The sequence below is a fragment of the Aquarana catesbeiana genome, linkage group LG03 (genome assembly GCF_042186555.1).
Source record: "Aquarana catesbeiana isolate 2022-GZ linkage group LG03, ASM4218655v1, whole genome shotgun sequence".
In the NCBI taxonomy this organism is placed as follows: Eukaryota; Metazoa; Chordata; class Amphibia; order Anura; family Ranidae; genus Aquarana; species Aquarana catesbeiana.
In genome coordinates, this window is record NC_133326.1 from 732,503,363 (window position 1) to 732,515,980 (window position 12,618).

Below are 12,618 nucleotides of genomic sequence, written 5' to 3' on the forward strand. Positions count from 1 at the left end.
AAAAAAATTCTAGTATCCAAAATTATAGGGGAAGCTTTAGCATCCCTTACAGCTCATCAGTTTACAGTAAACCATCAGTGGTGACCCGGGAAGTATTCCTCCCGCTCAAACGTTCCCGACATTATACAGCATGTGTGGCGCTATCACCATTTACATACAGGGCCGGCGCTCCCACTAGGCGAACTAGGCAGCTGCCTAGGGACGCACTGCCGCCTAGGGACGCACTCCCGCCTAGCCGGGAGGGTGCAGACCTGGCCCGAAAAGATCGGTTCACTGGGGGGCCCAGTGGCAGCCGTGGCTAGCGTGGCTCCACCGCAGTAGTGCTGCCTCGGTGTGTCCTGTCTGTGCTGACTCTGACGGTGGGCGTCCGGAGTGTCCCTCACCGTGTGTGCTGCCTCCCTGTGCATAAATGCTGCTTGCAGGTCACAGTCTGTCCGGGCAGCGCTTTTAGAGTTGCCACCTGTCTGGGATTCACCCAGACAGTTCGAGTTTTGAATCATGTGTCCGGGTTTCAGTCAGTCTGAAATCCGGACACAAAATTCAGACATGTGGCTCAGAACAGGGGCTGATAGAAGGGTGAGGGGGCACTATGTGTGCCACATTACTATTCTCTTTGGAGTGCCCTATGATCTCGTAGGTCTGTTACAGTCCTATAATGTGCGGCACTAAAGTGTTCGGGTTTGGCTTGAAGAAAAAGTAGCAACCCAAAGTGCTTTGTGTGCTGTGCACGATTCGGATTGGCAGTTGAGTCGCCGTCACCGCCCGCCAGACCCAATCCCTGCAGCCTGCTGGCACTGTGTACCCAGGGCAGGTGCCGTGCCAGCCAACGAGGTGTTGAGCGTGGGCATGGTGCTCCGCCCCCTCATCGTGACACAATTCCCTCCTCCAGGCTTCAGTCCCACCCACGACAGAGAAGAGGAGCCTGTGCTCATGTCCGCCGGGTTCCCGCGATTGCCCGTTAACAAAGCAGGAGCATGGATCTGTGGGTGTAAACCCACAGATCCACGTCCTGTCAGGGGAGAGGAGGCCGATGCTGTGTTCCCAGTACAGAGGAGCACCGATGGGTCTCCTCCACTTGTAAGTCCCCTCCCCCTACAGTTAGAATCACTCCCTAGGATACACATTTAACCCCTTGATCGCCCCCCTAGTTTTAACTCCTTCTCTGCCAGTGACATTTATACAGTAATCAGTGCATTTTTATAGCACTGATCGCTGTATAAATGTGAATTGTCCCAAAATAGTGTCAAAAGTGTCCGATCTGTCCCCCGCAATGTCGCATTCACAATAAAAATCGCAGATCGCCGCCATTACTTGTAAAAAAATAAAATAATAAAAATGCCATAAAACTATCCCCTATTTTGTAGATGCTATAACTTTTGCGCAAACCAATAAATATATGCCTATTGCAATTTTTTTACCAAAAATATGTAGAAGAATATATATAGATATAGATATATATATATATATATAGATATATATATATAGATATCTATATATATATATATATATCTATATATATATATATATATATATATAGATATATATATATATATATAGATAGATACATATTTTTTTTTTTTTTTAAATTGGGATATTTATTATAGCAAAAAGTAAAAAATATTTTTTTTTTTTCAAAATTGTCGCTTTTTTTGTTTATAGTGCAAAAAATAAAAACCTAAGAGATGATCAAATACCACCAAAAGAAAGCTCTATTTGTGAGGCGAAAAAAGATAAAAATGTCATTTGGGTGCAGTGTTGGATGACTGCGCAACTGTCAATCAAAATGCGACAGCGCTGAAAACTGAAAATTGGCCTGGGCAGGAAGGGGGTGAAAATACCGGGTATTGAAGTGGTTAAATACCGTTTTTATGGTATTAATATCAATATTCTGTAAATTATATTGATGAGGAAAGTTAAAAAAAAGTCCTTTCAGTTGTTGTGTAAAAACTCAAACATTGATTTAATAATAAAATAGCAAAATATTACAAGAACAATATCAAAATTTAGAATGTAAAGATAACATCATTATTGTAATTATAATCTTAAGATGAAGATTGCATCAGATGTGTCTTTGTGTGTGCGTGTGTCAAGCTTTCTCGTGATGTCTCGTGGTGTGTCTGAAGCAAATCTTTCTGTTTCTAGCTTTTACTCCTAAAATCTGCCCCCTCCTTCCTAAAAAGGCTGGTTAAAAGTTCCTCTGAGCTTTATTATTCTCCATACTCTTCTAATGAGACGCAAGGATGGGGGTTGTTCAGTCTCTATGCATTGACATTCCTGAGGCATGGGCAAGAACAATTTGTGAAAGCATTAAACATATACAATATAACATCTAGATCAAATACTACTTAAATCAGTATCTATGTTATTATATTCATTAAAAACCCAATGTATTCATAAATATCCTAATCAAGAAATATTGTAGTATAAAGAACTTATAATCTTAACTACACAACTTTTGCAACTTAGGAAATGTGAAACCTTTCATCTCATTTTCCATGGGGGGAGGTAAGAACCCAGTTTAAGATTCCTAATTACTAGGGATGGGCTTTATATTCTGGTCAAACATGAGTTCGACTCAAACATCTGCTGTTCGCCCGTTCGCCGAATAGTGAACAATTTGGGGTGTTCGCGGCAATTTCGAAAGCCGCGGAACACCCTTTAAAAGTCTGTGGGAGAAATCAAAAGTGCTCATTTTAAAGGCTTATATGCATGGTATTGTCATAAAAAGTGTTTGGGGACCCGGGTCCCTTTTAAAAACGGTCCTTTTTTCAGGAGCAGTGATTTTAATAATGCTTAAAGTGAAACAATAAAAGTGAAATATTCCTTTATATTTCCTACCTGGGGGGTGTCTATAGTATGCCTGTAAAGTGGCGCGTGTTTCCCGTGTTTATAACAGTCCGAGAGCAAAATAACATTTCTAAAGGAAAAAAAGTCATTTAAAAGTACTCGCGGCTATTAATGAATTGTCGGTCTCAGCAATACACATAAAAGTCATTGCAAAAAACAGCATGGGATTCCCCCACAGTCAATTACCAGGCCCTTTGGGTCTGGTATGAATAGTAAGGCGAACCCTGAACCAAATTTGCGTGGGGGGCCCCCCAAATTCCATACCAGGCCCTTCAGGTCTGGTATGGATATTAAGGGGAACCCCGCGTCAACATAAAAAAAAATGGCCCTCAAAATCCATACCAGACCCTTATCTGAGCACGCAACCTGGCAGGCCGCAGGTACAGTTCAGGAGGGGGGACGCTCTCTCATCCCCCACCTCCATCCTCCCCTCCTGAACCCCTTAATATCCATACCAGACCTGAAGGGCCTGGTATGGAATTTGGGGGGACCCCCATGCATTTTTTAAATTTTTTTAAATTTTGATTCGGGGGGTTCCCCTGTGGGGAATTCCCATGCCGTTTTTATCAATTAACTTTTATGTGTGTTGCCGGACCAACAATTCATTAATAGCTGCGAGTAGTTTTAAATGACTTTTTTTCCTTTGAAATGTCATTTTGCTGTCAGACTGTTCTAAACACGGGAAACATGCGCCCACACTATAGACACCCCCCAGGTACAAAATTTAAAGGGATATTACACTTTTATTGTTTCACTTTAAGCATTATTAAAATCACTGCTTCTGGAAAAATGGCCGTTTTTAAAACTTTTTTTGCATTGATCCATGTCCCCTGGGGCAGGACCCGGGTCCCCAAACACTTTTTATGACAATAACTTGCATATAAGCCTTTAAAATTAGCACTTTTGATTATTCATGTTCATGTCCCATAGAGTTTAACGTTGTTTGCGTGTTCGAACGAATTTTTTGCCTGTTCGCATGTTGTGGTGCAAACCGAATGGGGGGGGGGTGTTTGGCCCATTCCTACTAATTACTAACACATATTTGGTTCTCCATAAGAATGTTTATGAAGTTTATAACAATTTGTATACTTTCACAAGTATAATAGTCTATATAATTTCACTTTTTTCCATAACTAAAATATATATACAACTCAATTATTCTGTAAAGATCTAATCCATTCATTCATTTGTTAATATTTGCTAATAGATGTACAATATCTCACAAAAGTGAGTACACCCCTTACATTTTTGTAAATATTTTCTTCTATCTTTTCATGTGACAACACTGAAGAAATGACACTTTGCTACAATGTAAAGTAGTGAGTGTACAGCTTGTATAACAGTGTAAATTTGCTGTCCCCTCAAAATATTTCAACACACAGCCATTAAGATCTAAACCGCTGGCAACAAAAGTGAGTACACCCCTAAGTGAAAATGTCCAAATTGGGCGCAAAGTGTCAATATTTTGTGTGGCCACCATTATTTTCCAGCACTGCCATAACCCTCTTGGGCATAGAGTTCACCAGAGCTTCACAGGTTGCCACTGGAGTCCTTTTCCACTCCTCCATGACGACATCACGGAGCTGGTGGATGACCTTGCGCTCCTCCACCTTCTGTTTGAGGATGCCCCACAGATGATCAATAGGGTTTAGGTCTGGAGACATGCTTGGCCAGTCCATCACCTTTACCCTCAGCTTCTTTAGCAAGGCAGTGGTCATCTTGGAGGTGTGTTTGGGGTGGTTATCATGTTGGAATACTGCCCTGCGGCCCAGTCTCTGAAGGGAGGGGATCATGCTCTGCTTCAATATGTCACAGTACACGTTGGCATTCATGGTTTCCTCAATGAACTGTAGCTCCCCAGTGCCGGCAGCACTCATGCAGCCCCAGACCATGACACTCCCACCACCATGCTTGACTGTAGACAAGACACACTTGTGTTTATACTCCTCACCTGGTTGCCGCCACACACGCTTGTCACCATCTGAACCAAATAAGTTTATCTCATCAGACCACAGGACATGGTTCCAGTAATCCATCTCCTTAGTCTGCTTGTCTTCAGCAAACTGTTTGCGGTCTTTCTTGTACATCATCTTTAGAAGAGGCTTCCTTCTGGGGCGACAGCCATGCAGACCAATTTGATGCAGTGTGCGGCGTATGGTCTGAGCACTGACAGGCTGACCCCCCACCCCTACAACCTCTGCAGCAATGCTGGCAGCACTCATACATCTATTTCCCAAAGACAACCTCTGGATATGACGCTGAGCACGTGACCTCAACTTCTTTGGTGGACCATAGCGAGGCCTGTTCTGAGTGGAAACTGTCTTGTTAAACTGCTGTATGGTCTTGCCCACCGTGGTGCAGCTCAGTTTCAGGGTCTGGGCAATCTTCTTATAGCCTAGGCCATCTTTATGTAGAGCAACAATTCTTTTTTTCAGATCCTCAGAGAGTTCTTTGCCATGAGGTGCCATGTTGTACTTCCAGTGACCAGTATGAGAGAGTGAGAGCGATAACACCAAATTGAATACACCTGCTCCCCATTCATACCTGAGACCTTGTAACACTAACGAGTCACATGATACCTGGGAGGGAAAATGGCTAATTGGACCCAATTTGGACATTTTCACTTAGGGGTGTACTGACTTTTGTTGCCAGCAGTTTAGACATTAATGGCTGTGTGTTGAGTTATTTTGAGGGGACAGCAAATTTACACTGTTATACAAGCTGTACACTCACTACTTTACATTGTAGCAAAGTGTCATTTCTTCAGTGTTGTCACATGAAAAGAAGAAAATTTTTACACAAATGTGACTGAGGGGTGTACTTACTTCTGTGAGATACTGTATATTAGATATTAAAGAAACTTTCTAACAGTCTGCAGCAATCATTCCCTGTGTACAGTATTACAGCATCATGTACATATTTATTATAGTATGGTCATGGACAAATATGGGATCCTGGATTGATGATGTAGATGAGAGAAGAGATGGGATTGGACCAGTGTGTGATATCAGAAGTCAATGATATAGGTAGCAGTCTTGTGTGCCATTCCCCCCATATATGTAGAAGCGATAACTTTTGCACTTATTGGGAATTTTTTTTTTACCAAAATTACTTTAATTATTTTAATTAATTATTTTAATTATTTTTACTTTTTTTTTTATTGGATTTTTGCAAAGGAAAATGGCCGCAGAGTGATATTTTGATGTGTCTGACATTGGACTGACAGTAAGAGAACATTTCTGTTTTTTTACGGGGGAGAGGGCGCAAGTAGCTGGTCTTGCCTTGGGTGCAAAATAGTCTATCACCGGCCCTGATTACATACACGTGCGCACCTTGTAGAGGAGATGGGGGACAAATGATCTCCTTCCACCCACCATCCTGATTGTAGGGGTCCCTGGCTCCTGGGGTGGGTGGAGGGAGGGGGGGTGGCACTCACCGGTCACATAAAAGAAATCTTGCGGCTCCCACAGCTGCCCAGATCCCATTTATATAAAAGTCAGGAGCTGGAAGATTAAAATGAAAACAGCCCCATGTCTGCTCCTTGCTTGTAGGTAACTTCTTCACAGTTTGTACGTACCAGACACACCCAAAGAGCTGAACTCGTTCTCTATGATCTTCATCAGGATTTCTTGTATTATTTCTTTATATAATAATATCAGGTTTATGTGCTGCAATCACCTGACAATAATGTGTTATCAGTATAAGTTCTGCTTTCTTGTCTGTGGAATGTCTTGTATAGGGGGGGAGGGGTAGTCATTTCCTGCAGCATCGCTCCACGTCACTCGTCACTTGACAAGTGTTGTGAAATATAGGATTGTACATTCAGAAGAGGATGTAGAACAATCTTCATGTAAGTTCTATGTATCCTTTGGTTCTTTTCCAGAAACTGTGCTGTATTATTTATGACAAGTCCAACACAGTGTACACAGAATAATAATATTATTAATAATAATAATAATAATAATAATAATAATAATAATAATAATAATAATAATGATATAAATGATAATAATAACTGTTATATAAAAATTATTATTATTATTATTTTTGTTGGTAATTTGTATTATTTTTATTTTTATATTAATAATACAAATTAACAACAATGAAAATAATAATGAAAATAATAATAATACAAATTAACAATCATGATAATAATAATATTATTATTATCATTATTATTATCATGGTTGTTAATGTGTATTAGTATTAGTATTAGTATTAGTATTAATATATTTATAATACAAATTAACAACAATGATAATAATAAAAATAATAATAATAGAAATTAACAACCATGATAATATTATTATTATTATTATTATTATTATTATTATTATTATGGTTGTTAAATTGTATTATTTTATATTAATAATACAAATTAACAACAATGATAATAATAAAAATAATAATAATAGAAATGAACAACCATGATATTATTATTATTATTATTATTATTATTATTATTATTATTATTATCATCATGGTTGTTAATTTGTATTATTAGTATTATTATTATTATTATTATTAGTAGTAGTAGTACTAGTATTAGTATTATTATTATTATATTAATAATAAAAATTAACAACAATGATATTAATAAAAATACTATTAATATAAATTAACAACTATGATAATAATAATATTAATATTATTACTATCATGGTTGTTAATTTATATTATTAGTATTTTTATTATTATTATTATTATTATTATTATTTTTATAATAACAATAATACAAATTAACAACCATGATAATAATAATAACAATAATAATAATAGCCTTCCCTTGAGCTACCCCTTTTCCTTCATTTACTATGGTGCAGAGGAAGCTGCTTGGTTGACCAAACTTTTTTTTGATCTTACAATGTTCATTGGCTTCCACATATACTATGACATCAGCATAAACCAGTTTCACTTTGAGATGTCCTGAAGTTACAGAACATTTAAAGTGATATTAATGGTTGTTTTTTTTGTTTTTTTTTACCTGCTCTGTAATGGTTTTGCATAGAGCAGACTTCTCAGGTCCCCCACCAGTGCTCCTGGCTCCTACCCCTTGACTAGTGCCCCCCAATAGCAAGCTGCTTACTATGGGGGCACTGGTGCGTTGTCGCTCCCGATCCCCGCTCTATGTATCCACAAGACACATAGAGCAGTGGCTTGGCCCTGCCCCTGCTCTGTCCTCATTGGCTCAAAGGCTGTGATTGACAGCTGAGGGAACCAATGGCTCCTGCTGCTGTTTTAGCCAATGAGGATAGAGATCTGGAAAAGCCGAGGCTCCCATGCACTTAGCTTGATTGAGAGGGGGCTCGGGTGAGTATAAAGAGGGGGGGCGGGCTGCACATAAAAAGATTTTTTATCTTCATGCATAGAATGCACCTTCGGTCTTTACAATCACTTTAAGGCCAAGTGTGGTATCTACAACCCTCATAGCCAGTGCCGGACACGTCCCTTTGGACCCATGGAAAAAACTATGAAAACATGTGTCCCTCCCTCCCCCTCCCTTTTACATTGTAACTTTTCTCTTCCAAATAGACTTTCAGAACATTTCTCCATGAGCAAAGGTCGTTGGTTTCTTTGTTCCTCGTTTACAGGGGCCTCCTGGGTAGGGATGAGTGGGACCCACCTGGGTTCAGTTAGAGATGAGCTCAGCAAACATGACTAAAGTTCGGCTGCCGAATCTGAACCCCAATGAAGTCAATGGGAGCCAAATATTAAAACTCAGTTCTGGCCATTTCCTGGGGTAATAGTAAAGGGTTTGTAAAACAAATGGCACGGGGGTGGGGGGCTGGGCAATATCATGGGGACATGTACTAAAGCAAAAAAAAAGTTTAAAAAAATCCATTTGGTGAGGAGCAGCAATTTTAATAATGTTTAAAGGTCAACATTAAAACTGTAAAATTCCTTTAAAATGCCATGTCTGGGGGGTGCCCCGACCCGACCTGTGAAGGGACACATCTGTACAATGTATACAACCTACTACAGCAACACTGCCATTCACTGAGAAAACCAATTGCTGGTAAATCACAGTTCCGGGCCTCTTCTCTTTGTAAACAAATGGCCAAAAATTCCCTTTATATATACCAGACCCTTATCCTAGAAGAGGGTCTGATATAGATGTTAATAGGGGGGTTTAAAAAAAATGGCATGGGTTCCTCCCTAAAACTTTAATTGAGATCCTTATTCATGATGAGGGTCTGGTATGGATGTCAAGGGGGATTCCACATACAAAAAGAGAAAAGACATGAAATCCCTCCAAATTCCATACCAGATCCTTCAGGGGTCTGTGGGCAGGGCGCTTATCAGAATCGGGAAGCGCCTTTAACAATAAGGGGGTCCCCAGTCCCCCTAAGTGAATGAGTAAGAGGTACATGGTACCCCCACTCATTCAGAAAAAAACATGAAAAGTGTAAATAATGACGCCACACTTTCTGCCAAATCCTTTATTAAAAAAGTAGAAGAACCCCAAAAATGTGCCCCTCTGTAATCCATTGTCAGTCATCTTGTCCAAGAGATGGAGATCCTCATCAATTACTATGAATGACACCCGCTGACTCAACCCAGCAACCGAGGTACAGGCGTGACTCTGTTGCTACACTCGCCATGAATTACATGCCTTAGGGCCCTGGAGCTGAATGTAAACAAAAGGGGCGGGATATATACCCAATGAGGTCATTGACCGACTGTGCCTATGGTCATAATGTAGCCATGTGGCCAGTGATGTTGTGCTATAACTTCCCCTTTGTTTACATGACTGGGGATTCCTGGCCAGTAAATAATGGGGGTCGGGTGACGTCATGGTTGCTGATGATGCCACAAGTGCTGGTACCCGCTGCTTTCCTAACAACCATTGACAAAGAAAGCTGTCATATATGGTGGTCCAGTATTCGGTACAATACTTCACTAATGGGCACTGATAAGGCGGCACTGACGGACACTGATAATGTGACACCAATGAAGTGGCACCGATGAGGTGGCACTGATGATGGGCACTGATAGGCGGCACTGATGGGCACTGATAGGTGGCACTGATGGGTGGCACTGATATGCAGCGCTGATGGGCACTGAAAGGCTGCACTGATGGGTACTCATGGGTGGCAATGATAGGTGGCACTGCTGGGCACTGATAGGCGGCACTGCTGGGCACTGATAGGCAGCACTGCTGGGCACTGATGAGCACTGATACGTGGCACTGATGGGCACTGATATGCGGCACTGATAGATGGCATTGTTAGGCATCACTGACTGGCACTGGCAGGCATTAGGGATGGGAACTGATAGGCAGCTACCTGGGCACTGATTGGCATTTCCCTGGTGGTCTAGGGTGGCATACCTGGTGGTCCAGTGTGGTGGCCATCCCTGGTGGTCCTGGCGGCATCCTGGTGGTCCTGGGTGGGCATCCGAGGGGGTGCTGCACTGATAAACAATTAGCACAGACCCCCCCATCAGAGGAGCAACCGATCGGCTCTCCTCTACTCGCGTCTGTCAGAAGCGAGTGAGGAAAAGCCGATCAATGGCTCTCTCTGTTTACATTGTGATCAGCCGTGATTGGACATGGCTGATCACGTGGTAAAGAGCCTCCGTCAGAGTCTCTTTACCGAGATCGGTGTAGCGGTGTGTCAGACTGAAACAATGCACCACCGACCATAGCGATGCGAGCCCCCACAGGCGCACGAGAGTGGTTGTTCTATGACGTCCACCCAGAACGAGAGCCGCGCCGCCCAGACGTCATTTGACAGCCAGCGGGCAGGAAGCAGTTAAACACCAAAGAAGTCGATAAGGGAAGTATGGATTCATGAAAGTTGTTCCTTGTGATTGCCATTCGATCTACATCACTGGACAATGTGATTGATGGTGGATTTACATAATGGGACTTTTTTTTGGGAGGGAGGGTTAATTTTCAATGAAGGACTTGTCAAAAAGCATTCATGTGTTTTAACTCACTTTTAGTTTTCTTTTTTTTTGGAAATAAGTTGGGTGGGGCAGTATCTGGGGATCCCCTGACTGTTATAGGGTGCTTCAAGATTCAGATGAGCCCTCCTCACCCACTCTTCTGCACAATGTCCAGGGTTGTGGAGACGAGTCCCTTGTCCTCAACAACATGGACACAAGCTGCTTTGCCAGGGATTTCCCTCCTGGCAAGATAACCCCCATGTTGAGGGCATGTATAGGCATTGTATGGATCAGGAGGGGGATTGCACCTAGGCTGCATGCTTGCATTTAGTATGGATTTTGGGGGGTGCCCATGCTTTTTTTCCTTGTGAGGTTCCCCTATAAAATCTTTACAAAACCCCAAGGATCTGGTATAGAGTCTGGGGGGATTATACAACATTTTTTTTTTCATGGGGTCCCCCAGTAAATTCATACCATATCTGAAGGGTATAAAGTAAATTCTGTGGCACGCCATTTTTTTCATAACTATCTAAGCTGCTTTTCTTACATGGCCAGAAATTCCTGGCTAGCAAATTCATGGAGCTGGGTGACATCCCATGTTGCTAAGGGTGTGGAGCATATTCCTTAACAATTTTGAAAGCAGAAGGAAGTTGACCTGATGACAGGTCCACTTTAACCTGGAATCATTTTCAACCTTCTGATATTTTTCCTAAACTTTGATTTTTTTTTTTTTTTATTTGTTTTTAATTGTATCGTTCAACGGAATGATTTCTATTCCTGGGGTGGGCCATACATACCCTCCAGGCTAAACAAAAGAAGTCTAATAGATTTCCCCATCCATGCTATACATCCCAACTCACAAACTACAATACATTTCAGCCCTATAAAGTGCCTGAGTAAGAGGGTCATGGACCACTCCTGTGTTCTCCCGACATGTAGAATAATTCATAGGTCTACTCCATCCTACCTCTCTGATGTACTGGGCCGACCTACCCCTCAGTTCTCTGCTGTCTCTCCTCTGTGGTCTTATGTCTACTGGTGGAGTCTCCTCCGCTCTCTGCTGTCTCTCCTCTGTGGTCTGATGTCTCCTGGTGGAGTCTCCTCCACCCTCTGCTGTCTCTCCTCTGTGGTCTGATGTCTCCTGGTGGAGTCTCCTCCGCTCTCTGCTGTTTTTCCTCTGTGGTCTATAATGTACTATGTTAGTGGAGTTTCTCTTCCTCTTCCCTCCGTGGTGGAGCCAAGTTTATGAAATAGAAGGAAGAATGCTAGTGATGTAACATACAACTATACTCCTTCCTATTGTTGCAAAGTAACATTTTAACTAATTACATTACTACAACTTCCTGTTGAAAATCATCAGTTAAACACAGAACATGGAGCATGGGAAGTGGTACTGTGCAGAGTCCATACATACAGAATAAGAACAGATACCGAGAATTACACCCGACATACAGGACAAGAGAAGTAGTACTGTGCCGAGTCCATACATACAGAATAAGAACAGATACTGAGAATTACACCTGACTAGGGATGAGCTTCGTGTTCGATTCAAACCCATGTTCGACTCGAACATCAGCTGTTCGATCGTTCGCCGAATTGCGAACGATATGGGCCGTTCACGCCAAATTCGTGTGGCGCGTCACGGCCCATAATTCACTGCGGCATCGCAGTGCATTGCTGGCTGATGATTGGCCAAGCATGCACTATGACCCGCATGCTTGGCCAATCACAGCGCCGTCGGTAGAGAGAGCTGTAATTGGCCAAAGCCAGGGTGGCTTTGGCCAATTATGGCTCAGGGGGTTTAAAACACGCCCCATACTATATAAGGCTGCCTGCACGGAGGCCCTGTGTAGTGTGTTCCGGTGTTGGGAGAGAGAGAGA

The 12,618-nt window shown here is 41.9% G+C and overlaps 1 protein-coding gene across 3 annotated transcripts in view; it reads right to left on the bottom strand.

Moving 5' to 3' along the window:
• Nucleotides 1-12,002, bottom strand: part of LOC141133837 (phospholipid scramblase 3-like) — a 31,904-nt gene extending 19,902 nt beyond the window's left edge. The window contains exon 1 of one of the 3 annotated variants that reach the window (XM_073623408.1): nt 11,731-12,002. The gene's annotated coding sequence lies outside the window, so the exon portion shown is untranslated. Of the gene's footprint in view, nt 1-6,424; nt 6,498-11,704 lie in introns of those variants that run through there. The other 2 variants (XM_073623409.1, XM_073623410.1) reach the window with 2 other exon arrangements.
• Nucleotides 12,003-12,618: the final 616 nt, after the last annotated feature.